The sequence below is a fragment of the Podarcis melisellensis genome (genome assembly GCF_964234715.1).
Source record: "Podarcis melisellensis genome assembly, chromosome: 10".
In the NCBI taxonomy this organism is placed as follows: domain Eukaryota; kingdom Metazoa; phylum Chordata; class Lepidosauria; order Squamata; family Lacertidae; genus Podarcis; species Podarcis melisellensis.
Genome location: NC_138542.1, coordinates 63,050,843 through 63,078,279, shown reverse-complemented (window position 1 = coordinate 63,078,279; position 27,437 = coordinate 63,050,843). Strand labels below are relative to the sequence as shown.

The following is a 27,437-nucleotide window of genomic DNA, read 5'->3' as shown; positions in this document are numbered from 1 at the left end:
GCAATTGGAGATTACACCGGCATTGTTCTGCCCATTTCAGCTCTCTTCTCTTGCCCAACCTACAACCCTGAAATCAAGAATCCCACACTCTACCGACTGAGCTATCTCAACATACACAGAGATAGGGCAGAAAAAGAGACTTCACAGGGTGGTGGCTAAGAATAGGCTGCAATTCTATGGGTTTATATTTGGGATTGTATTTGAAATCAGTGGGACATAGTTCTGAAGAAGCTGGGTTGGGATGGGCTTGATAGAATTGCTCTTTTTTAATAATAAAAAAAGCAGTACACAGCTTGGGAAAAAAAGGCTTCCACTCTGTGGTGATTAATTGCAATTAACATGCTTTAAAAAACACTTTGTACGAGCCTTTTGCCGTGGTTTCCCCTCTCTCTCCCATCTTACAGCCTGCTCTAGTTTGGATCCTATGAACTGTTTGCAAGAACTGCTGAATATGGAACAGGAAGATAGACTTGACCAGAAAAGCTTTGGCCTCTCCAGGTCAGGGACACCCCCCCCCCCTTGAACCCAACTGAACGATGGCATACACCAGGGTTGAGGAACCGTTTTCTTACTGCGGGGTGCATTTCCTTTTGAGCAGCCTTCCAGGAGCTGCAAAGCAATGGTGGGGTGTAAAGGTAAAGGGACCCCTGAGCATTAGGTCCAGTCGTGGCCAACTCTGGGGTTGCTGCGCTCATCTCACTTTATTGACCGAGGGAGCCGGCGTACAGGTCATGTGGCCAGCATGACTAAGCCACTTCTGGTGAACCAGAGCAGCACACGGAAACACTGTTTACCTTCCCACTGGAGTGGTACCTATTTATCTACTTGCACTTTGACGTGCTTTCGAACTGTTAGGTTGGCAGGAGCAGGGACCAAGCAACGGGAGCTCACCCCGTCGCGGGGCTTCGAACCACCGACCTTCTGATCAGCAAGCCCTAGGCTCTGTGGTTTAACCCACAGTGCCACCCGTGTCCCTTATGGTGGGGTGTGGTCAGAGGCAAAAATGGGAGTGTATACATCTTGCAGAAGGCCAGTTTCCACGGACACCGACACATATAGGCGCCGACTCCATGGGGCCTGAGGGGGCCCGAGCCCCCTCAAAAATTCGTTTGGGGGGGCTCTGCCCCCCAATAATTTAAGAAAATTATTTTTTATTTTCCTTGTTTGACGATAGTTACCTTTTAAAATACATTCAGTAATGAGCTCTCGACCCATCAACAATCTCGCGGGGCTGGCGTCAGCCCCGCGAGAAGCGGGGATTCCCCCTAGCTCATTAATATTCACCGCCCACGGCGGCAGCCAATCGGCTGCCGCAAAGGGCAGGCCCTCACAGGTTCACTTAAAGTCGGGGCAGCCCGGGGCTCGCCCCTTTTGTTCCCCCAGCAGCAGCGGTTTGGAGATCTTGGCCCCCCCCAATATTTTTTATAAGTCGGTATGGGCCCCTGCCCCCCCCATATTTTTTATAAGTCGGCGCCCCTGCCGACACAACCCTCTCTGTCCTCCACTCGGGCAAGCCCTATCAGAGTTCAGTGACACATTGCAGCCAGTCAAAACAACTCAAGGAGAGTATGAAGCAGGGATCATGAGCTGTGTGGCCTGGGGAAGGTGGTGTGGCTTGGAAGAGTTCCAGTAGATGAACAGAGAGGCTTCGGGGGCCACATTTGGCCCCTGGATGGTCGCCACCCTTCTAGGGTTGCCATATGCCCTCTTTTTCCAAGACACATCCTCTTTTTCACGGGTAGAGGCGTCATAGCAATCCATAGCTAAAAGTAGAAGTTGGCAAATGTGTCTTCTTCAAAATAATGGCAACCCCACAACTCCCCATTTGTCCCTCTTTCCCATCTCTCCTTAGGGAGGACAATATGCCAAGGGAGGCAGGGCTCCTATATTTTCCATAGGTTGTGTTTAAATGTTTATATTCCTCCTTGGTTCCCCCAAGGAAGATTTGCAAAATAGGAATGAGACATCTAGATTACATAACATATTTTATATAATATTTTATATTATATACTATATTAATTTGTGATAGCGGTGGTGCATTGTATGGTGGTAAGTGGCCAGGACCGACAAAGTTAAAGAGCTTCGGAGGATTAGATATGCACACTAATTTATACCTAATATATTTCTATGTTAAATATGAAAGGATATCTTGTTTGCAAAATAACAGTGTATACAATATATATAATTTCTTCTACAAGTCAAAGCCAGTACAACACAACATCTAATAATGCAACTGCAAAAGAACTTTGGATGAAACACGATGAACCAATATTAAATCAATTAAGAAAAGGGTTTGACAAGATTTTAGAAGAAACATTCTCGGGAAAGGGAATTCAAAAGGGGTCACTGTACAAAAGAGGGGTTGTTTACTGGTGCAACTTGGGGTGTGAGTGAGTGAGAGAGGGGGCGAAGGACCCAGCATATCTTTTTCCACACACAAAAATAAAAGTGAAGCAGTTTTGTCCTCCTTTGCTTCTGATTCCCCTACTCTCTCTCTCTCCCTTTCCTGCTCTTAAAAAAAATAATCCAAAGACTGAAAGTAATTGGTCAACACATGACCCTTCATATAGGTCCAAATATCCCATATGAACTCTTACAGACTCAATATGCTTAAGACACATTTCAGCATTAGGGTCCAATAAAGCACACGACACAAAACATTTTTTGCCAACATCCCCATCACCTTGGACCTACGCCATCATTTGCCACCAAGCCACATCCCACAGCAATCTGGTAGAAAGTTGGTGAAGGAGGGAGGGGGATCGTGAAAAGTGCATACTCACTCATTTCTCTTCCTTCTAAGCACCTTTGCCGCCAAACTGTCCTCTTTCCCATTACCTGCGCCACATCTAGCACTCAATCGGAGTCGGATCCGGCGGTACTTTTCCACCAATGCCATTCCTTCCGTCCCCCCGACTGATGCTTCCCTTTATTTATTCCGAAGCTCTCCGATGTAAAACAAGAATGCCACCTTTCTAAAATTGCTCCCATCCACCGAAGTAACATTTACAGGAGGCAATATTCTCCAAAGCTATGAAGCATGTCTTGCCCTAAATTACATTGCGGCGCCTGCTCGGAGCTCGCACATTTTTGAATACGAAAGCGCCCAAGGAATCCTTTCCCCTCGTTTCCATACAGAGAGTGCATTTACTGCTTGAAAACATTTCTTAACCTAGACACTGAAGTGCCAGCCTCGCAGACCTCATGCTAATCCTGGCTGTTCTTGAGGGAAAGCATGCAAAAAATTGTAGCAGAGCATCAACTTTGACCCTTTTCGCTTAACACACGAGACTCCTAAATTCCAGAGGGAACGGCTGAACTCTGACCTGCTTAAAATTAGCTTTGTTTAGTGCCTTGTGTGGTGGTGACTCAACGGGCCAGATTTTGTTTTTGTTTTTTCTTCCAGAAGAAGAAAAGACTTTTCGTTGCCCCTGAAGATTTGGTGCAAAACGTCCAACGCGAATGGCAATGCAAGGATTACAATCCAAGGCAGTCTGGTTCAGCACTTTGTTGCTGACTGCATAACTTTAGGACAAGAGTAGCCCTCCAGATATTAATGGATTATGGCAGGCATCACCCCTGGCCATGGGCTGTGCTGGCTGGCGGAGCTGGAAGTCCTGCAACTTCTGAAGAGGGATGCATTGGCTATTCCTGCTCTAAGGACTCTGCAAATGAAAAAGGCAGTCTTTTCTGTGGTTCCTCTCCAGCAGCTGCTATTCAGAGGTAGACTGCCACAGGACATGTAGGCTTCATTTAGCAAGTGCAATTTGTTGCTTGTTTGATTAAATTTTAACGGCGATGATCGATCAAGGAATTGTGAGTAAAGAGAAAAAAGGCAAGGCAGACTGAAAAGCCTGGAGAAATAAAAGGGCCTTCAAAAGGTAGGAGGAGTTGGGTATGCTTAGCCTGGAAAAGAGAAGAACAAGAGGAGATACGATTGCCATCTTCAAATATCTCAAGGACTGTCTCATGGAAGATGAAGAAAGCTTGTTTTCTCCTGCTTTGGAAGGTAGGACCTGAACCAATGGCTTCCAGTCACAAGAAAGAGACTCCAATTAAATATCAGGAAGAACTTTCTGATAGTAAGAGCTGCTTGACTGTGGAACAAACTCCCACAAGAGGTGGTCAACTCTCCTTCCTTGGAGGTTTTTAAGCAGAGTGTGGGTGGCCAGATCTGTCTTATATGCCAAAGTTGAGATACCTGCATTGCAGGGGGTTAAACTAGATGACCTTTGGTGTCCCTTCCTTCTCGACAATTCTATGATTCACCTGGCACCAATTGGCAGACAAACCTCTCTAGGGAGGATCTACAACTTGGGAGGGATGTGCCTCTGAGAAGGTTCTCTTTTCTGTTCCCACCCATTGCACCTCACCCAGGGGGGTCTAGTTGGAGAATGCCCTGAACCCCTGGCCTACCTGGCGGCAAGTCAGAATATCAAGTCTGAAGTTCAGGGGTCAATCCACACAAGCAAAGTCCACAGGTCAGGAAACACAGTCCAAGGTCAGACCAAGTAAGCCAAGTCCAGCAGTCAGGATACAAGTCCAGAGTCAAACCCAAAGCACAGTCTCAGAGAGATCATGGAGCCTCCAAACTGAGGTCCATCAACATGGGCAGTTGAGCAGAAACAGTACCTCAGCTCTGCTTCCCTGTTGCACTTTGCCTGCTGATTGCAGCATCTGGGCTTGATGAGGCAGACGGCCCTCACCTGTTCCAAGCCTACCTTAGCTGAGGAAGCACAGCCCTCCTCCCAGGGCTAGCAAGCCCCACATGGCCAACTAGGGAGCTGGGCTGTGGGCCCTTGCCTGCCGCTGCCTCCAGGAGCACCCCTTCTACTGCTCCCTACATCTCAGAGCCCACCGTTTTCAGGGAGACAGGGGCCCCTCTGGCTCTGGTGATGGGTCCTGCGACTCTGATTCCTGTGAGGTGACCCCCCTCCCTTTGCCATCCTCCGTCACCCTATGAGTATTTCCTTCCCCATCCTCTGCTTGCCCCAGTGTGTTCCAGTCCTGACTCCACCTCGCCAGGACTCTCTTCCTCCTCTTTGTCATCCTGACAGTTCATGAGAGAGAAGGGCTATCAAAGAATATCTTGGGATCAAGGTACGAAGAGAGATGGTCCTTCAGGAACCTGGTCCCAAGCCATGAAGCATGATCATTTGAACTCATCAGATGATTTGGATGCCCCATGGGGACTTAAGCCTACAGTGGTACCTCGAGTTAAGAACTTAATTCGTTCTTAACCTGAAACTGTTCTTAACCTGAGGTACCACTTTAGCTAATGGGGCCTCCTGCTGCCGCCGCGCAATTTCTGTTCTCATCCTGAAGCAAAGTTCTTAACCTGAGGTACTATTTCTGGATTAGCGGAGTCTGTAACCTGAAGCGCCTGTAACCTGAAGCGTCTGTAACCCAAGGTACCACTGTACTAGTATTATAACATCATCATCATCAATTACTATTATTACAATTGAGTAATCAGCATCACCATTTCAAAAAGCCAGTTAACCACCTGTTTCCATTGTATTTTCACTAACACACTATGCCATGGCAGATCTTTGGGGAAATGTTGAGTCAGGGAAACTCAAGAGGGAACTAAGCTAGAGGGCCTGGGGTGGGCCGTCTCAGAGCCTGTCTTGAAAGTTCCCCTTTAATTGAGGGAACCATTCGCATCCTTTAGGGTGGCCTGGTGAAAAACAGGCCAGAGCTCTTGTACCTTTAGCTGTGCTGCTAAGGGAATTTCAGCAGGCAGAGCCTGTCCTGCAAGTTACACCTGCTGAAACTTCCTCTTCTTCATGGCTATTAGAAGTCCAGAAGCCCTTCCCTCTTTTGCAGGTGGCTAGCCCTCCGAAACTGCTCTCCTTGAAGGAAATGGCATGGCCATCCTGTCAATGTTTACTCAGCAGGAAATTCCACTGTACAGTGGAACCTTGGTTCTCAAACTTAATCTGTTACGGCAGTCCGTTCCAAAACCAAAGTGTTCCAAAAACAAGGTGTGCTTTCCCATAGAAAGTAATGCAAAACGGATTAATCCATTCTTAAAGACTTCTTAAAACAACCCCTAATACAGTAATTTAACATTAATTTTACTATCTAACAAGACCATTGATCCATAAAATGAAAGCAACAATCAATGTACTGTGCTATAAAATAAATAAGACAGTATTGTGTGTTATAAAAATTAAAATTATTATTTTTTTCTTACCTGCACTAATGATAGTCATTGTTTGGATAGAGGGCTTTTATCCATTTCCACGGTCACACATTCAATCAATCAGTAGCTAAATTGGGTTCCACACAGTGACAAAAACAAATTAGCAGAAAAAGCTTCAAAAACAAAAACGCAAAATAAATAGCGAAAACAAAAGCGCTAAACTTAATCCGTTCCGAAAGTCCATTTGACTTCCGAAATGTTCGAAAACCAAGGCGCAGCTTCTGATTGGTGCAGGCGCCCCAGAAACAATAGCCGACAGCTGCATCGGACGTTCAGCTTCTGAAAAACGTTGGGAAACTGGAACACTTACTTCCGGGTTTTCGGCATTTGGGAACCAAGGCATTTGAGAACCAAGGTACCACTGTACTCCATGGAGTTAACCCTTCACAAGGATGTTTCAAGACCTACTTTGCTTGGATCACTTCCTAACCATGTGACTGCATACAGGTCTGCTCAGAAGTAATTCTCATCGAGTTCTGGAGAGGGGCCTTACTCCCAGGGAAGTTGGCATCGGACTACAATCTAGACGGCAGTTTATTCCATTTTCCCTCTTCGCCAGCTGTTAATTTCTGCATTATATTTCCACTTTCACACAACGTAAAAGCTGCTTCTGGAAATTTAGTGGGACGCAGTGCAAGTCCAGTACTCATTTCTGCACCATTTGCTTCCAAAAAAATCTACTTGCAAGCCTGGAAGCCCAGAAAATAATGGGAGTTTTGTATAGGACTGTGCACCTAAATGGAGCATCAACAAACACACACACACCAGGATCATCCCCATTAACAGCTATTGAGCAGAGGCCCAAGTGAGGCTAGTGGAGCATCACACACACACCCGTTTTGCCCCCAACACCCTACTGGTGTAAATGAAATTTAGCACTGCATGGTGGTATACAGGTATTACAGTGTGAAAGGAACCATATAAACAGGGGCAGAAGTGCTGCCATTACAATCAGTAAAATTAACACAATCAGTGCCATGTCTGAACTCAGCCCAAGGCCGCGCTGCTAACCCTATCTATTTAGAAACACATCTCACTGAATTTAAGGGGGCTTACTCCCGGTTAAGTAGGGCGAGGACTGCAGCCTATGTTGCGAGTCCCTTCCTGTATGGAGATACAATGAAAAATGTCCGCTATTATTCTACCCAATTGCTCAGTAGAAAGCAGATGTTCTACTCAATGCAAGCACTGGGGTGATTGACAACAGCTAAATTCCTTTTTAAAATTCCCTTTTGTTTCACAAACCCAGGACTTTGGGGGGTGTACCCAAGTGTACACAGTACTGTCACCTTTACTCCTAGAAGAAAAGCACCGGTTAAAAGTGTGGCACTCACTAACAACTTCACGGTGAGGCACCTGTTTTTCTAGAAGAAATACACCGCACAAACCTATTAGAAAACTTGCATTTACAGGTTCTTGTTGGGGTTTTCCTTCCACCTTGTCTCAGGCCTCACCTTTAAACAGCCATGTCATCCCCCAGAGAATCATGGGAACTATAGTTTGTTAAGGGTTCTGAGATTTGCTAGGAGACCTTTATTCCCCTTGCAGAACTACAATGCCCAGAGCTCCCTAGAAAGAGGGACTGGCCGTTAAACCACTGAGGGGAATTAGGCAAAGTCTAATACAGTGGTTCCTCGGGTTACATACGCTTCAGGTTACATATGCTTCAGGTTACAGATGACGCTAACCCAGAAATAGTGCTTCAGGTTAAGAACTTTGCTTCAGGATGAGAACAGAAATCGTGCTCCGGGGGCACAGTGGCAGCAGGAGGCCCCATTAGCTAAAGATCCATCCAGGGGTGTCTTCGTAAAACCAATATGGCTGTTAAAAGCGGTATGATACCATTTTAAAGGCATAATGCAGATGGGCATCATTGTGCTCCCAGGATACCCTCAGGGTATTTTAGCCATGTTGGTTTTATGAAGACACCCCTGGATGGATCTTGTTATGGTTGACAGCTTTTGGCTGCTCCCTCAGACAGAAAGAAATGCAAAGCCTGCCCAGAAAGGATTTAGCATTGCAATGCGCTTATTGCGAAATCCAGCAGTTAAGAAAGGCTTGTACATCTGAGATAAACATTTCATGATAAGCAGCATTCTTGGAGAGTGAACTATGTCATTGACTGTTCCATAGATAATTCTCAAGCCAAGACTGGCCTGAACATATCTATCATATCAGGAGAAAGTAGCACATACTTGTGTGTGTTGCTTCCTTGGCGGTGGAGACAGAGAGAGAGAGAAAGAGAGAGAGAGAGAGAGAGAGAGAGAGAGAGAGAGAGAGAGAGAGAGAGAGATAAATATCAAAGGTGTCGACACACACACACACACACACACACACATTAATCTGCTCTAGGATGGCAAAACGAATCTGCAGAGTTGTTTTTAAGTAATCCCCCAACCACCATGATGTATGATTTGCAAGCCATCGGCACTAGAAAGGTGGAGTCTGGTATATTTTCTAAAGAGAATGCAAATAAGATGGTTTGGATTTCCGGCCCCCAAGCCCCAGAGGAGCAAGACTGGCTCTAGCCCTGCCCACATTGCTGCATACCATAACTATATCCTCTTGTTGTTGTTGTTTAGTTTAGTCATGTCCATCTCTTTGTGACCCCCATGGACCAGAGCACACCAAGCACTCCTGTCTTCCACTGCCTCCCGCAGTTTGGTCAAACTCATGCTGGTAGCTTCAAGAACATTGTCCAACCATCTCATCTTCTGTCGTCCCCTTCTCCTTGTGCCCTTCATCTTTCCCAACATCAGGGTCTTTTCCAGGGAGTCTTCTCTTCTCATGAGGTGGCCAAAGTATTGGAGCCTCAGCTTCAGGATCTGTCCTTCCAGTGAGCACTCAGGGCTGATTTCCTTCAGAGTGGATCGGTTTGATCTTCTTGCAGTCCATGGGACTCTCAAGAGTCTCCTCCAGCAACTCTTAGAATCCTCTTAGAATCATAGAATTGTTGGAAGGGACCCTGAGAATCATCTCTAGTTCAAGCCCCTGCAATGCGGGAATATGGAGCTATTCCATACGGAATTGCCATTCAAGAAAAACACAATGGCAGCCACCAGCAACTTGCACTGTCCATGTCAATGTTTATTAGCCACTGCCCAGAATTCAGCCCCACTGTGCCAAGTTCATCTAAATACCCCCATTTCCCTGCTCACAAGTGGGATAGGGAAATTGGTGGGTGGAATTCAGCACTTCTTGTTGTTGTTGTTTAGTCATTTAGTCATGTCCGACTCTTCGTGACCCCATGGACCAGAGCACGCCAGGCACTCCTGTCTTCCACTGCCTCCCGCAGTTTGGTCAAACTCATGCTGGTAGCTTCGAGAACACTGTCCAACCATCTCGTCCTCTGTCGTCCCCTTCTCCTTGTGCCCTCCATCTTTCCCAACATCAGGGTCTTTCCCAGCACAGCTCAGCCCTAATACCTACCTACATATCTATAGATACTGGTGTGGTGTTCGCACAGGGGCCCCCGGTCGTTCCACAATTGACCCTGCACCACCATGTCTTATCTCTTCCACTGCTGCCAACCAGGTTTCCCTGGTAATATATTCAGACTCAGTCAGGTTGTAACGTATTAACAAAGATTCCAGTTTATTGTGAACACAAGCAAATTTTAAATACTTTGAAATGCTGTAATCTGATTCACTCTCCTCTGTCTCCCCTCTGTCTCTAACTCACTCTGACTCCTATGCCTCCCACCCACAAGAAACCCACTAAACTAACTGCCCAAACCCCTTTTTTGAGCCTTAAACACAGTTAGGCTCCGCCCCTGGGCTTTCTTATTGGTCAGCCTATTAACCCTTTCTTTTTCTCCCCCAGTACGACATCTCCATAATGAGTGGGCAAACACCACAACCGGTTTGGAATGTTTTCTTTGGGGTCAAGCTGTGGTTTATTGCTATGTCTCCATTTTGCAGACGGGAAACTGAGGCTGAGAGGAGCTCGCTCTGTAAAGCCTTGGGCTAGAGAGAGACTGGACCCCAGGCTTCCAGACCTGGTCTCTTGCAACTTAGATAGGGATGGGCGCAATCCGTTTGCCTACACACAAAATCTTCCAAATTCTTTTGACCAGTGGCTCGCAAAACTGTGTCGCGGCCAAGACGGATTAATTAAGCTGGGCTCCATCTGCACACCGAGCACACCTGAGCTCCTCATGCAGATGGCAAAGAGCCAGAGAAGACGGATAAAGGCATCTGTCATTTTTGGCTTGATATCCACAACAGCATTTAACAACTTACTTGTTATTATTCCAGGTATAAAAGTCTTTGTATTTATGAGATTCCCAAACATGGTTTACTTCCCCCATGTAACTCTGTGTGGTGTGTGTGTGTGTGTATCTATGTAAAGAAGTGATGAGGAATTTGTGACCCACCAGGTGTTACTGAACTCTAGCTCCCATCATCCCTGACCATTGGTTATGCTGGCTGGGGCTGATGGGATTTGTAGTCCAACTGCATCTGGAGGGCCACATGTTCCCCAGGCCTGGTGTAAATGAAAGGGATATTGCTGTTCAAGTAGCAGACCTGTGTGTACATACAGTGGTACCTCGGTTTTCGAATGTAATCCATTCCGGAAGACCGTTCAACTTCCGAAACATTCAAAAACTGAGGCGCAAAGGGCGGTCTGTCAATTCAATAGAGAAAATTGTGAAATACAGCAGATACACACAGCAGAAGCCGTTCGACTTCTGAGGCACGTTCGAAAACGGAAGCATTTACTTCCAGGTTTTGGGCATTCGATAACCGAAACGTTCGACTTCCGAGATGCTAGAAAAGCAAGGTACCACTGTATCATGATTCTGTGGTACCACAGGGGAAAATTGAGGATGTGTTCCTGTGTTCTCCTTCCAAATAATTCTAACCTTTTTCTTTTAAATGCAAATGTTTAGACCTTATAGCTGCAAAGAGAATATCAGAAGCTGGAAGAATGACTCAATAATTATAATATATTGATTATACCTTGCCTTCTTCCCTGACAGAGACCCAAGGCAAGTTTACAGACAAAACAAGAACAGTTAAAAACATAGAAACAAATCTTATATATGTATATTCCATTAAAAACATACAAACAGCATAACACAAGCCGCCTCATTAAAAGCAGTCAGTTCCCAAAAGCCTTTTGGAATAAAGTTTTCAACTATCAACCGAAGGACAAGGAGAAAGTCACTTCTCAAATCTTCTCCTGCCAAGTAATGTGTACATAAATGCGTATACCAGGGCAATGTGTGCATAAAAGGCACATGCTGGTGAAAACAGCACAGAAAAAGGTGTTACATTTGTGGAAATCGCTTTGCAAAAATGTGTATATTAGGCAAAACTGCATACAAACATGTGCATATTAGGATAAATTCACACTAAAACGCTGGTGAATTTTTACAAGCAGCTTAAAAAATAATCATCCACAAACAGAGAAATACCCATCCCATATTTTACATAAAGGTTGTGTCTTTCATGTGGAAAATGTACTCAGAATGCATAGAGTTGGACAGGACATTGTGCAACAGAATGAGATGCTATGCAATGAGATGGAAGAAAACCTATGATCAATTGCCAGGAAGACCAAAACTGGATGAAATCAGCTGCTCAGGCCATCCCTCAGCTTTTTATGGCTTGGAACTAATAACCATTATCATCTGCTAATTTCTTCCAGCCAAACGACTGTCCAAGGGGATATCTCAGGGCTGATTCAGATTTGGCAAGCTTACAGGCCTGCACACACACACACACACACCCCAGGGTATTTCATGATGAATGCCCTTTATGACTCCTACCTGCAGGAATGTGGCATCACCTTTGCCACTACAAAGCACAAAGCAGCTCTTAAGATGTGGCAACTTTACATAGGAAAACTCCTTCAAACAAAAGAAATCCCAGCTGATAAGAGAGAGAGGCAGGGAGAGGGAGAGAAAGTCCTAGTAAATCACAGACATTTGTAGTACTGCACAAGTGCATTCTCACTTAGTTCAAGAGAAAACAAATCGTTTCATATGCTGGCATCATATGTAACATTACCGCCATGAAAGGAGAGGTGTTTATTGCTCCAGTCTATCTGAACAGCATTGTCACAGAAGGCTCTTTCCTAACAGGCATAGATGGTCATTACCTTCTGCAGCCTCAAAGTTGGTGTCTGAGACCAACTGGTGGGGGTGGGAAACCTTTGCAGGTCAAGGGCCACTTTCCGTTCTGGAAAACCTTCTGGGGGGCCACATGTAACTGGTGATCAGAGCCAGAAAGAAGGGGGAGATAGTTGGCTAGATTCTACACAAACTTCCACACCCCTCTCTTTCCTCCATCCTGGGCAAGTTCTGTTCTATATTAATATATATCATTTTAGTTCAGTGCCTGCCTTTCACCCTAAGGTCCCAGAGCAGGTTGCAACATTTCAAAACACAACATCGAAACCAGTTTTGAAAACACATCCAATAAAAAGTTTCGACGATTGCTTGCATTACACTTCGCTTTCAAATATTTCTGCATTATCCCTCTTAGAGGCCGTTTTCTAAAAATATATCATTTCTCTGCTCATATCCAAAGGTATCGTTCAGTTAAAACAGTAAGGCTTCCATCAGCAGAACAGGAAGGTTGCAAATTTTTGGTGTTAAAGGGACAGGTGAGTCTCAAGCTGCCATGCACAGACACTCAGCTGATCAGCAATCCGAATCTGCAAAGAAAACGTCTTTGCAAAATGCCATGGAGTTAGCAGTTGACAATGGACCAGAAACCCAGCACGCATCATGGCTTCCTCCTGCCCCTTTAAGAGAGAAGTGCTCTGAAGAAAACGGCAAGTGAAGCTGTTTAGGGCATGGAACTAAGCTAAACCACCTCTTCCTTGCAGCAGATCAAACTGCTGGTAAGAGGACAGCTACCCAGCCGGTTTGAAAACTGTGAACCCTAACCCTAAAGCCACGTGAAGATTTCCTTCGTTCAGAAAGTAGCACAGTGTTCTTCCCTTAAAAACATTTGCACCACAAGGTAATGCGCAATTGCCTTTTCCATCAATAATTTAGAACCAACTTTAACAAAAGTAGGCCAACAAGGAAAAGGTGTTAACTTTCAAATTTGAACACGTATAAATATATACAGTTCTGGGCTGTGTCGATAAAGTGATTGCTCTGCATTTGATTTGTCCTCTTCCAGGGTGCATTTTCCCAGAGATGGTTTTCCTTCATCTGCACAGCAAAGCCTAGAAGGGCGGGTCTTCTTTCTAGAAATATGCAGACTCTTTCCCCAAAATATATATTGGTGGAATTTAAATGGCATCCCTGTAGCTTCCCTTGATATTTTTCCCCAGCTCATTTTCACTTGAACAAAACCTTCCACATTCCCCCTCCAAGTTAGCTTCAGATAAGGACATAAAAAGAGCCCTGCAGCAGGATCAGGTCCATCTAATCCAAGATCTGGTTCTCACAGTGATCAACCAGATACATATGGGGATCCACAGGCAGGACCCGAGTGCAAAAGTTGTGATTCCTGGCAGCTGATATTGAAACTGATACTGTGCGTACTATGCGACTAGCATGACTCGTAGCAAAGTCATCCTCCACAAATTTGTCTGATTGTTGATTAAAATCAATGTAACAAATAGAAACAAACCACTGGCAGACCCAGAATCTAGCAGCCTTTCTCAACCAGTGGGTGCCCAGATGTTGTTGAACTACAACTCCCATCACCCCTAGCTAGCAAGGCCAGAGCTCAGGGATGATGGGAGTTGTCGTCCAACAACATCTGGGGACCCACAGGTTGAAAACTGCTGAGGGATCTGGAACAAGATGCCTTCAGTGGCAACCACATCACAGGCCAATTTAATTGTGGCTGTCACTGTGGATCATTTTGTAACCATTTCCCTCTGGCCCAATCCACACAACTGCCCCGAGGGAAAGGAGGAAGGCTGTTGTTCACCATTCTTGAACACCGACAACCACAGGTCTGAGAGTCCCCCAAACCTGGACTGGAGTTCAAATTCCACCTCCTGATCTATGTCAGTATTTGGTGAATTAATGGCTGCCAGATTCTTCTTTTAACTGTCTCCTGTGTCCTTAGCAACATGCAGAAAAGTAGCTGGCAAAGCTTGTTTTGGCATGCAAATAAGAAATAAGGGAAGTTTCTCCCTTCTGTTCTTCAATGCATCACAGACTACTTCAAAAGATGCAAAAGCAAAATCAGTTATGAAAATAAAACAAGGGTAATCCTAGATATGTTTTCTATTTTAGTATATAATATTTCAACCATGGAAGATGTGGTGATGACGTCCAATTTATTTATTTAATTTTACTTACTTACTTACTTACAGGTAGGTAGCCGTGTTGGTTTGAAGCAGTCGAAATAAAAAATTAAAAAAATAGTCCAGTAGCACCTCAGAGTGCAACTAAGTTTGTTCTAGGTCTCTGTAGGTATACAGAACAAACTTAGGTATACCTAGAACAAACTTTGTTTATCTCTGAGGTGCTACTGGACTATTTTTAATTAGTTATTTATTTAGTTAGTCTTTACACGAAAGTGCCTCAAAGTGGCTTAAGAACCAAAAAAAGTTGAAATGGAATATAAGGAGAAGAATATAATAGGAACCTAAAATGCTCATCCATAAAATATATATTAAAAGGAGAGCTCCAGCCCACTCCAAGGTGAGCGTAAAAAGAGGCCACAGATATAGTCAATCACCTTCCAAATTAAGGGCCAAATGGTGTGTTTTAAAGCAACAACAAAGTTTGAGGACATCCCCTTTGAAAGTGCAGAAGGATAAAGTGATCAGTGGTTACTTGTGCAGTGAGCCAGTGTGGTTTGGTGTTTAGAGTATCGGATGAGGACCAACTCAGCAATAGAGTTCACTGGGTGACCTTGGGCCACTAATAACAGCAAGAGGGGGATATTGCCATTGTGGCCTGCTTCTGGTTGTATTTTTTTTTAATGGGTGCTGAGAGTTGCTAGGGGAGGTTAAGCCATACTTTTTAACCCACAATAAAACTAGCATGGCCATTCTTGCAGGGAAAACCACTGTAACTATCCTTCCAAAATTTGGCTGGGTTCGTGCCTTCCGAAAGAGCAACTGTGCTAGCAAATTTCATCAAATTCTGTCCAAAAATAAAAAGTTAAAGTTACCAACCGCTTTGTCTGTAATTTTGCAGGCTTTATTTAGTGTGTGTGTGTGTGTGTGTTTTCTATCCACTTCTGCCAAAGGGGGGGGGGAGAGATGTTACAGTGGTACCTCAGGTTACATACGCTTCAGGTTACAGACTCTGCTAACCCAGAAATAGTGCTTCAGGTTAAGAACTTTGATTCAGGATGAGAACAGAAATCATGCTCCATTGGTGTGGCGGCAGCGGGAGGCCCCATTAGCTAAAGTGGTGCTTCAGATTAAGAACAGTTTCAGGTTAAGAACGGACCTCCAGAACGAATTAAGTAAACCCGAGGTACCACTGTATTTTATTTTCCAATTGTGTGTGTGTGGATTTAAATGGACCCAGAGCTAAATCAGACAGTCCACAAGGTGTCTGAGGCAGAATGTTTCCTGAAGCATCAAATTGGGGTCCACATTGAATCCTGTGGTTTGTGCAGACCCCTCCCACAAACCCTCTCCTCCTTTCCGCTGCCTGCCTTCCTTCTTACTGTTAAGGGTAAAAATGGTCACCTTTTTAATTACTTAGTTATCAATGGCCATTTGACTTTTGAACTGACCTCTACAGCTGTCTCTTTTAGAGCAGTTTTTGTGTGTGCAATGATTAGAAAATGATCATGTTTAGATCAAAACATAGATGTTTGGGGTGGGGACTAGGAAGTGGGAAACCTGAATCAATCTGCACATCCTTGAAACAGACTTCAAATCTCAACAATCATGATAACATCTCTATGAAGACATGCATCAGAAACCTTCATTCTCCTTTTACACAGAGTCAACAACAACACGAAAAAAAAAACCTGGCAAGATCTCACTGTCAGATTATGCATAAATATGCAGTTTCCCTAAGGTGTGATCTTATACTTTTCACACATTATTGTTTCATGCTGAGCCAAAACACTAATCTTTCCACAGTTCCAAAATAGCTTGCCCCCCTCCTATTACAGCACTGCCATAGAAGCAATACAGTTAAGTTAGCATGCAGGGCTTATTGGAAATAACCTTGAATAAGCAACTGGTAAGGGAGAGGCAAGGGATGCGGGTGGAGCTGTGGTCTAAACCACAGAGCCTAGGGCTTGCCGGTCGGAAGGTTGGCGGTTCAAATCCCCGCGACGGGGTGAGCTCCCGTTGCTCAGTCCCAGCTCCTGCCCACCTAGCAGTTTGAAAGGACGTCAAAGTGCAAGCAGATAAATAGGTACCGCTCTGGCGGGAAGGTAAACGGCATTTCCATGCGCTGCTCTGGTTCGCCAGAAGTGGCTTAGTCATGCTGGCCACATGAGCGCCGCAACCCGAGAGTCGGTCATGACTGGACCTAATGGCCGGGGGTCCCTTTACCTTTACTTTACTGTATATACCACCTAAAACTCCTCAAAGTGGTTCACATCAAATGACAACAAGGACTGATTCAGGAAGAATGCCCTCGGGAAGAGTCTGACAGCAGGATCTGGACAGCACCCGGAAAGCACCTTCATTGCTGTTCCAGTGTTTTTTGTGGAACACAAAGATGAGAAGCAACTGCTAGATCATGGGGAGGCAAACTAAGGCCCGGGGGCTGGATCCAGCCCAATCACCTTCTAAATCCAGCCCGTGGACGGCCCAGGAATCAGCATGTTTTTACATGAGTAGAATGTGTGCTTTTATTTAATTTGCATCTCTGGGTTATTTGTGGGGCCTGCCTGGTGTTTTTACATGAGTAGAATGTGTGCTTTTATTTCAAATGCATCTCTGGGTTATTTGTGGGGCATAGGAATTCATTCATTTATTTATTTTTTCAAAATATAGTCCGGTCCCCCGCAAGGTCTGAGGGACTGTGGACCGGCCCCCTGCTGAAAAAGTTTGCTGACCCCTGTGCTAGATCATTAAAACCAAGTGGCGGGAATCAGTCACTGCCCTGCTCCTAACCCCAAATGAGCTGCCATATCTAAAGCTGTGAAACTTTGGCTCTATGTGTTGGTAACTTGGAACATCTCAGCAGCGTAGTATTCTCAGCTTCCGCTTCCTGCGAGCTGCTTCGGTAATACGAGGTACCTGAAGGCTGATTTGGTGGGGTGCTGAATGGAGTTCCCAGAGTAGATTCAGAGGAAATTACTCATACTTATGGCCCCACTGAAATGGAATTCGTCATGACTAATTTGCCCCCAATTAATTCATAGAACCGTAGAGCTGGAAGGGAACTTGGATGTGTCATATAGCCCAACCCCTACTCAATGAAGGACCAGCACCAGACAAGGTGACTACTCTGCTGTTGCTACAGCATCCCTGATGGACAACTCTCCACCCCCTGCCTGCATACACCCAGAGGAGAGCCCATGACTAGGGCTGGGGGATATCTGGTTTTCAACATTGTGATATATCACCATCTAAGCATCATGATACACCAATATTTCACAATGTCTGAAATAAGTATGGAGCCAAATAGAGGCATTGGATGACTTCATGGTTTTTCCCCACAATATGGTTTTTGCATAGCACACGCACATCATGATTTTTGATGCATTGCCAGGTCAAAAATTATGAAACCGGTATCACAAGATGGATTTCAAGCCGGTTTTGGACAATACAGTGGTACCTCTGGATGTGAACGGGATCCGTTCCAGAGCCCCATTCGCATGCTGAGCAGAACGCAAACCGTGGCTGTGCATGCACGATTCGCCACTTCTGCGCATGCATGTGACGTCATTTTGAGTGCCTGCCCATGTGTGAGCAGTGAAACCCAGAACTAACCCGTTCTGTTACTTCCGTTACGCCACAGAACGCAACCTGAAAATGCTCGACCTGAAGCGTATTTAACCCGAGGTATGACTATATATTGATATATCGCCCAGCCCTACGCATGACTTCCATGAAGCTGCCCAGTCCACTGCCAAACTTCTCCTAACATTTAGCCTCAATACAGTCCTCTATAATTTCCACTTATTGCTTCCAGGCCCACCTTCTGAAGCCTCAAAGAACAAGTCTACTTCACTACAACATCAGTGGGAATTGAAGTATAACTAGATTCCTCTGGATTCAGCAGCTTACATTTACCTGTTGACAAACCCACATGGGTATCTTCCACTCCTGTCGCCCATCCTAACTCAGCCTCTTGGAAGGAACTGTGCAGGCTCCAACAGATGGGATAATGGGAGCAACACAGGTGAGCATGCATGGATCTAGATCTGTAGCAAACCTGCGGCCCTCCAGGTATTTTTGGACTCCAACTCTCATTAGCCCCAGTCAGTATAGCCCAGGGGAAATGAGAGCTGAAGTCCAGTGTCATGCACTGGCTAGATGCAGAGGAGCAGTGGGAAGCACCAGATAAGGAACAACCAAGGGAAGAAGGCTCAGAGCCAGGGATTGGTGGTGGGATGATGATGGAAGGAAGAAGAAGGAGCAGACTTGGAGAAGGTGGTGTTGGAAGCTGAAGAGGCAACAGGGTTTCGTGAGCAGGAAGAGGCTGTGGCAGAGAGCAGTACAGAAGCGGAGGCAGAAGCGGAGGGGAGCCAAGAGGCAGAGGTGAGTCAGGCTGCTGAAGAATCCAGGATGTCTCCCCCTCCTGCTGTGACCAGCTCCCCTCCCCCCTGATCTCCCAGAACCAGAAGAGGTATGAAAAAGGCAGAGCAAAGGCAGACAAGGCATCAGAGTCTCAGATTGCTTGGGACGGTCCCAAGGGAGGAGGAGGCTTAAGAAGCTGTGGGAAAGTGGGGGCATTAAGTCCACAGAACTGCATCATAGGGGCAAGATCTACCAGGAAGAGTTGCTGTGCTCTCTAGGCCTCAGCTGCCTTGTTTCTTTGAATGAAGGGTTAACTTCACTGACCCCATGTGAGCTATTGTTGACACATGCCCTGACATCCATCTGGAGGGCTACAGGTTCATTCTCTCTGATATAGATATAGATATAGATATAGATATAGATATAGATATAGATATAGATAGACATAGACAAATGAATTCACTGGCCATGATTTATTTTTTTCAGATTGAAGCTTGTTATTTTCTATCTGAAAGTACAATGGGAAAGAATGGCTTCATCTATATCTCCTATTAAGAGATGGCTTGCTGATGGGGTCAGTTAGCCGACAATTGTCAGGACCAGTGGGTGCATCAAATAAAACTCTAAAAGGGACTGCTGCGTCTGTGACGCATCCCAGTAGGCAGCAGTGCTCTGGGGCACTCAAGTTCGATTTCCCAGCCTCACTGGAGGTAGGTTTAGGAGCAATAAGAGAGTTCTGTATTTGATACACGGAGCCAAAGTGGCATTCTTACAGTCTCAGGCCTCCTGCACAGATGGAAAAAGCAGCGGGGGATTAGTAAGGAAGAAAGTAATTGTCCTTGAGTTCCTGAAAATCGCCAATATTAATGGATTCCATTGTAGATTACCTGTGGGCTTCCATCTACAGTTTGAGACCAATATAAAAATAGAAGGAAACGGGGAGAGACAGAAGGGGAAATGCTGTCATAAATGTGAGAGAAGGACCTCTTCAGACTGTCAAAAGGCATATGCTGTCAGCAGGCTGAGAGAAATCTAAGTGCATCTGTGCTCTTGGAGAGAGGAATTTCAGATCAAGGACATGGGTAGGCTTTCGACCAGCAGAGAACAGAGAGGCAGTGGGGTCAGTGGGGGGGAATAAAGTGCTGGCCTCAGACAAAAGAGCTGGGGTTCTGGACCTGATGAGGATGCATCGCAACCCAGGCTGTCTGGTGCTGAGTTGCCATCTTTTCCTGGAGCAGTGAATTCTCCCTTTTCCATATCCTGACACCTCCACCAGTAGCCAAGGATTAACCTGTGGGAATCTTCCAGTTCAGCTTGACCTCCTGTCTAGACATTGTTGTGATGTGCGTATACCTGCCCCACAGCAAAGTTTGTCTTGGTGGGAAGCAAGGCAAGTTGGAATAGGATGGGCATCCTGTGGCTCAGGACACTAGAAATGAATGTTTTTATTACGGCCAAACAGTTTTATTATGGCCAAACAGTTTTATTACGGTTATTACGGCCAAACAGCCAGCGTACTGGGGTACAGTGGTACCTCAGGTTACATATGCTTCAGGTTACATACGCTTCAGGTTACAGACTCCATTAACCCAGAAATAGTGCTTCAGGTTAAGAACTTTGCTTCAGGATGAGAACAGAAATTGTGCTCTGGCGGTGCAGCAGCAGCGGGAGACCCCATTAGCCAAAGTGGTGCTTCAGGTTAAGAACAGTTTCAGGTTAAGAACGGACCTCCGGAACGAATTAAGTACTTAACCCGAGGTACCACTGTACTAGGCTTACTTACTTTCAAACATATAGCAGAGAGGAGTAAAATGAAAAATAGAGGGAAGGTGGCACAGAGAGACAGAAGGACAGACAGACAGACAGAGAAAGGGTGCTCCTTTTGTCTCCAGCCCCACAGCCTCTTGGTCCCAGTTTGCCAACTGCAAGTAAGTGGCACCCAGCAGATTATTCCTCCCCAAATCATGAGACCCTTAGCAGAAGGTTCCTGACTCCTGAACTAGATGTCACAGAAAGGATCTTCACAAATGCCCCTCCGTTTGCTCACTGACTGCACCTGATGCTCCATGTTGGTGTGCACCCTGCTTCTGCCTCCTGACTGCCACACTTGGGTTTGCTGATCGGAAGGTTGGTGGTTCGAATCCCCACGACGGAGTGAGCTCCCATTGCTCTGTCCCAGCTCCTGCCAACCTAGCAGTTCAAAAGCACTCCAGTGCAAGTAGATAAATAAGTACCGCTGTGGCGGGAAGGTAAACTGCATTTCCATAAGTTCTGGCTTCTGTCATGGAGTTCTGTTGCACCAGAAGCGGTTTAGTCCTGCTGGCCACATGACCCAGAAAGCTGTCTGTGGACAAACGCCGGTTCCCTCAGCCTGAAAGCGAGATGAGCACTGCAACCCCATAGTTGCCTTTGAGTAGACTTCACTGTCCAGAGGACCTTTATCTTTACTTTTTACCTTTGCCTCCTGACTGCCACACTGCCATTGAAAGATCTGAATGGGGAGCCCAAGGACTCGCAGCTGAAATATCTGGAGGCTCAAAGGTCCCCACCTATATATATAGGCTAATGAACTTACATTTTGTTGAAAACAATAAGAAAGGAAAATCTTATTGTAGCAGCATGAGGCCTGGCTACTCAGTTCTTGCTCAGACAAAAAAATTCCCCAGAAATTTTAAAATGGCTATTTTCTTCAAGAGACCCGAGAGAAGTAGGATTTGATGCAATTGTTCATATGCTAAAGAAAGTAAAAGACTGTCACAAAGATTATGCACATAATCTAAAAAATAAAAAATCTAATCTACCAACCCTTAAGAGCATTGCAACATTCCACAACAAAAGAAGGGTAGCTGAAGCCAGTGTTTTCAGCATAATGCTGAAATTGCTATTTTCCCCCCATTGCTTCTAAGTGTTGTGACTTTTCACTGGTAGATCTTAAAACTCCAGAGCACATCAGCAGCGAAGAGTGAAAATTATGTTCACAGTACGTGGTGGTATCATTATTAGTACTCCTAACATTCTGTCACACTCTGGTATGATGGAACCAGAGTGGGGCTGTGCAGATATGAGCTGGCAGTAATTTGAGTTGTAATTTGAGAAGCAGTTTGGAGGAAGGGAGGGGATTTCCTCCAGACACCGGAGTCATGAATGATGGGGAGGGGCTGTAGCTCAGTGGTAGAGCATCTGCTTTGCATGTAGAAGGTGCCAGGTTCAATCCCCAGCCTCTCCAGGTAAGGAGACTCAAGCACCTGCCTAAAACCCCAGAAAGTTGCTGCTAGTTCATGTAGGCCAGTGGTTCTCAAGCTTTTTTCTCTGGGCCACACTTTCAGAATAAAAATTTGCATATGGCAGTTTTTTATTGATATGAAGTACACTGGAAAACATCAAAAAACCTAAGATCATGGCCACTGGGCCCATCACCTCCTGGCAAATAGAAGGGGAAGAAATGGAGGCAGTGAGAGATTTTACTTTCTTGGGTTCCATGATCACTGCAGATGGTGACAGCAGCCACGAAATTAAAAGACGCCTGCTTCTTGGGAGAAAAGCAATGACAAACCTAGACAGCATCTTAAAAAGCAGAGACATCGCCTTGCCGACAAAGGCCTGTATAGTTAAAGCTATGGTTTTCCCAGTAGTGATGTATGGAAGTGAGAGCTGGACCATATAGAAGGCTGATCGCTGAAGAATTGATGTTTTTGAATTATGGTGCTGGAGGAGACTCTTGAGAGTCCCATGGACTGCAAGAAGAACAAAGCTATCCATTCTGAAGGAAATCAGCCCTGAGTGCTCACTGGAAGGACAGATCCTGAAGCTGAGGCTCTAAATACTTTGGCCACCTCATGAGAAGAGAAGACTCCCTGGAAAAGACCCTGATGTTAGGAAACATTGGGACACAAGGAGAAGGGGATGACAGAAGACGAGATAGTTGGACAGTGTTCTTGAAGCTACCAGCATGAGTTTGACCAAACAGTGGGAGGCAGTGGAAGACAGGAGTGCCCGGCGTGTTCTGGTCCATGGGGTCACGAAGAGTCGGACACAACTAAACGACTAAACAACACCAACAACACTGGAAAACAAAAAGAAACAACTCCTAGTAGATGTGATGATACACTGGGCTAAATTTTTTTGATATAATATTCAATTAGAATCATGGGAAGGATTATGGAAGGATGGTATTAATTTTACTGCACGCAGTGCACTTAAAGAAAATGTTATGAAAATGGTGTGTAGATGGTATTTAACACCAGCTAAACTTGCTCAGAGCAGCTAAAGTCAGATATATAACATATTACCATAAAATCAAGTAATCAATTAAAATACACCCTAAAATCAAATCAGAATCAAAGTGAAATATAATCAGATGGCAACCCGCAAATTAGGGATGGGAACCTTAAATGCTCACCAGGCCTAACTGCTTATACTGATCTTATATGAGCCTGTGAGAAAAGTGGGAGTCAGGCTGTCCCTTGGCCAAAGGCCTGGAGGAACAGCTCCATCTTGCAGGCCCTGCGGAAAGATGTCAAGTCCCACAGGGCCCTAGTCTCTTGTGACAGAGCATTCCACCAGATCAGGGCCATGGCCAAAAAGACCCTGGCTCTGGTCAAGGCCAGCCTAACCTCCCTGTGGCCTGGGATCTCCCAGATGTTTTTATTTGAAGACCGTAAGGTCCTCCATGGGGCATACCAGGAAAGGCAGTCCCGTAGGCACAAGGGTCCTAGGCCGTATAGGGCTTTAAAGGTTAAAACCAGCACCTTAAACCTGATCCTGTACTCCACCGGGAGCCAGCATAGCTGGTATAGGACTGGACAAATGTGATCCCGCGGCAAGGAAGTGGTGAGTACAGCACAATAAAATACAGCACAACTCTTGAACCCCGTTGGGATCTTCGCAGTATGCTACAAGCCATTTTGCGCAAACGTAATATAAATATCTGCACTTTATAAGTGCAGCAAAGCATCTCCTAGACCACACTGGGCAAGTTGAGAAACCACACAAAGCCCTGAAGTGAGTGAACTTGAAACTGTCAACGTCTCTTCACTACTCTAACCTCCAGTCCACAAAAGAAGTCAGCCGATTGTCAAGTCCTGCTCTGCAAACTTTGCAGCAGGCATTTGAGGCAGCTTATGTTTTGACCAAAAGTGCTAAAGAAAGGATGCCAATGCAGTGTTCATTTTCAGATCACGTAGGATTATCAAAACACAGCCAATTAATGATTGCTCTTCTTAACAAACCACTTAGCTGAGATCTTGCCGAATATTACCCTATCGGGAAAAAATACCACGAGCATCTTTTTCTTTCCCTGCAACTGCTGCCAAAATAGTTGCAAACTTCTTTTGCAGAATAAGGCATCCCTTCTGCTTTCTTTTTAAAGTGCTTCATCTACCTTTGCAACGTCTAATTGAACTTCCTAGAGAAGAATCTCAGACACAACCTTGTGATCTTTCTCAGGGAAAGATACGAAAGGGATGAGCATGTCACGCTTGCACAGAATCTGGAGAGAAGCCTAGAGAATTGGTTTAAAATGCTTCTTGTTGGCTTTAGTGGGGCTTCAGGCAGAAGCTAAATTTAAGTCAGCTGGGGCAAGGAACCTGCGAAACTTTTGCTCTACGGATATTCAAATGCAACAGAGATGCTTTCTGGAGCTGAGCTGAGCTTCAGCATTCTGCTGGATCTCTCCACGTCCATTTATTTTAGCTGTTTTCAGATCTGTAAAGTTGCCTTTGGAGTGCCTGTCAGCAGAGCACAAAGGCAGTCTTCCTTATGGCCAATATTCACGGATACAGTGCCTCTGGAACTGGAGTCACCATTAGGCTGAGATTTACCATCTCTCCGTGAGGCTTGCATTCCAGTTCTTTGAAGCTGCATGTAGCAAACAGTAGCACACCTTCCTTGGGACCCATTTGAAAAGTCAGAAAAAGCAAGCAAACTCTCTTGCGTTCACGAAGCTTTTTCAAAGCAGACTTGCTACTTTGTTTTTGGACTTGGTCTAAAGTGCTGTGCTACTGTTGCTGTTTTGGATTCCTCTTGCCTTCCCCCCACCCCACCCCCAAACTCCTCCTCTAATGACAAACACAGCTGCCTATATCTTCATATCTATGCAAAACTCTTCTCAATTTGGAAAGGGGAGGGAGGGGAGAGATTCTAACTTATCTTCGGAAAGGTGCAGAAATCTGCTAGCGTATAAGTCACACCCTTACAGTTCACAGGACACATTTTGCAAAATGCGTTTGCTTCCACGTTTCAAACAAAATAAATAAATTGAAATTGAAATTGAATTGCCTGCAAATCTCCCCGGTTGGCTGATAGAAGCTTGTTATTAGGAAGCAAAGGCAAATAAATAAATTAATAATCCTGGGAGCGTCTTGGGATGTGCTACTTATTTATGAGCTAGGAGGAGAAAACAACCCCTCCGTCTTCGGCAGATTCCCACAGTCTCCTTATCCGAAAATCCCAGAGATTGCTATTGGGTCTGCCCTTGGCCAGAGCACAGAGTTGAAGAGAAATCCCATGGGGGGAATCTGTCCATGTTGTTCTTGACAAAACAACCTCGGTTATTCTAGGATCCCAGCCGCGTTTGTTAGAATAAAGTCCCTGATGTGAGTGCGCTTCACTCTCTCAGAAGGCAAAGTTCACTGCAGTTGTGTGTTCCCCGTGCAAAGCTTAGCTTTGAGAGTTTAAATACGCCGCTTTATTATCATTGCATCCATTGATTTAGGATTACTTTTTCTTTCCTTTCTGACTTTTCTCTCTCCCTTCCTTTTATTTGGGGGGGGGAGAGCAAGAGTAACAGCTGCAAAAAGACAGTGTCTCCGAGTCCTTTCTCAGCGAGCCAAAGCGTTTTAAGGAGGAATGATTTTTTTAAAAAAAAAAAGGAAAGAAAGAGCAAAACTTGGAAAAAGGAGCATTCCTAGCTGGAAAGTATGTCAACAATGCCTTTCTACTACTGCTGAGGCTACTACTCTCCGAATGGTAGATCAATAATACTCTGCAAAGTGCAAGCAGACAAACGCATTGATACGACAATGAAATTTCCCCCCAAAATAAAACAAACCCCACTCCTCATTTTTTTCCCCTTAATAGGCTGGTGTGGATGCATAGGGAGGTGGGGGGGGGGAAACAAGCAAAATACCATCTCCATCCGAAGGGATGCTTTTCCATTCTCCCTCCCCACACAGGCGTACACAAACAAAGCCGAGGCAATTAAAATAATTTAATGCTTCCTGTCTGAGGCATCCCGGGGGACCAGGAGCCCAGTCCAAGATTCAAGAGCGAGAAAGAGAGAAATTTTCTCCCCTTCTCACACAGTCGCTCAGCTTTCTAGCAACATGCACAGAGACACCCCAACCCCAAACTCTCCCCACGCTGCAGGGAGATCAATAAAGAGGAGGAACCTTTTGGACCAGACAAAAAAACCCCATCTCTCTCTCTACCCCAGTATTCTGCTTCCAGCGGAGGACAGCTAGGTTTAGCTCCGAGCAGGAGCTGGGCGCTAAAGCAACAGCTTCTGCCACGCTTCCTTCTCTGTCCCCCCACGAGGATCTGGGTTTGCAGAGAGGCCGGGGAGGCGGGCCAAACCAAGCTGCAAAGTTTTTGAAAGCGCCTCGCCAAGGGTCCCATTGGCGAGGCGCGCATGGCCTCGCTGGTGCATGCATGTATACCCCTCTCTCTCTCTCTCTCTCTCTCTCTCTCTCTCTCTCTCTCTCTCTCTCTCTCCAGCACCGTGGCCAGAGGAGGGGGGGTGGCATGATCCCGGTGCGTGTCTGCCAAGGTGGGGGAGAAAGGGGGCAGCAACTGAGATCTACACACACGCCAAACAGAGAGAGAGAGAATAAAACGCAGGGCGATATGGGGCTCCAATCTTGCGCGCCACCCCTTCGCTCTCCATCCGCCTCCCTCATCTCCTTGCAGCCAGTTGTAAACACTGAGCACCGTTTGATCCGGAGCGATCCTGGGAAAGTGTTGGGGGTGGAGAGAGGAACCCCTGCCAAAGTGCAGATCCCACCAGCACGGCTGGTTCCCCAGCAGATCCCACCCACCCACCCTTCACACGCTCGCGCAGAGAAAGTTCTCCGTGGCTCCGTCTTTTTGCAAAAACCTACCCGGTTTTCCTCTCTCGGGCCTGGAGAGATTCGACCGTCAGACGCGGAGATGGCGAAGAGCGGCAGAGAGATATACTGGAGGGAAGGAAGGAGGGAGGGAGAGAGATATCGTCTCTCTCTCTCTCTCTCTCTCTCTCTCTCTCTCTCTCTCTCTCTCTCTTTTTCTGTCTGTGCCTTGATCTGCTGGCTTCCCTTTTTCTCAAGGACGAGGTGAAATCCCTTAGCTGGTCATGAGGCGGCTGGAGAGACAAACAGCACCACAAGGCGAGCGCAAATGACAAAAGCGGGTGGGGGAAGAGATCCAAGAAGTAGCAGGGGAGGGGGGGACAAGAAGGAACCCTCCCGGAGAAGCGTGCAGGTTAATTGCGTGTGAATGCGTGCGTAGAGGAGATGCACAGACACGCATGGGCGTTCGCTTGCAAAAAAATATAATAATCTCGCAATAGATGCTCGAAGTTACTTCCAGCCTCCCCTCCCCTCCACGTGATGTGATGTTTTGTTGGGGGGAGGGTGGCCGGGACTGGTGCCCCCTAAAGATGGAGGGG

The 27,437-nt window shown here is 45.8% G+C and overlaps 1 protein-coding gene across 2 annotated transcripts in view; it reads right to left on the bottom strand.

Annotated features, from left to right (window-relative positions):
• SOX5 (SRY-box transcription factor 5) overlaps positions 1-27,034 on the bottom strand; it is a 749,551-nt gene extending 722,517 nt beyond the window's left edge. For both annotated transcript variants that reach the window (XM_081926958.1, XM_081926959.1), the window contains exon 1: positions 26,893-27,034. The gene's annotated coding sequence lies outside the window, so the exon portion shown is untranslated. The remainder of the gene's footprint in view (positions 1-26,892) is intronic.
• Between the last annotated feature and the right edge of the window lie 403 nt (positions 27,035-27,437).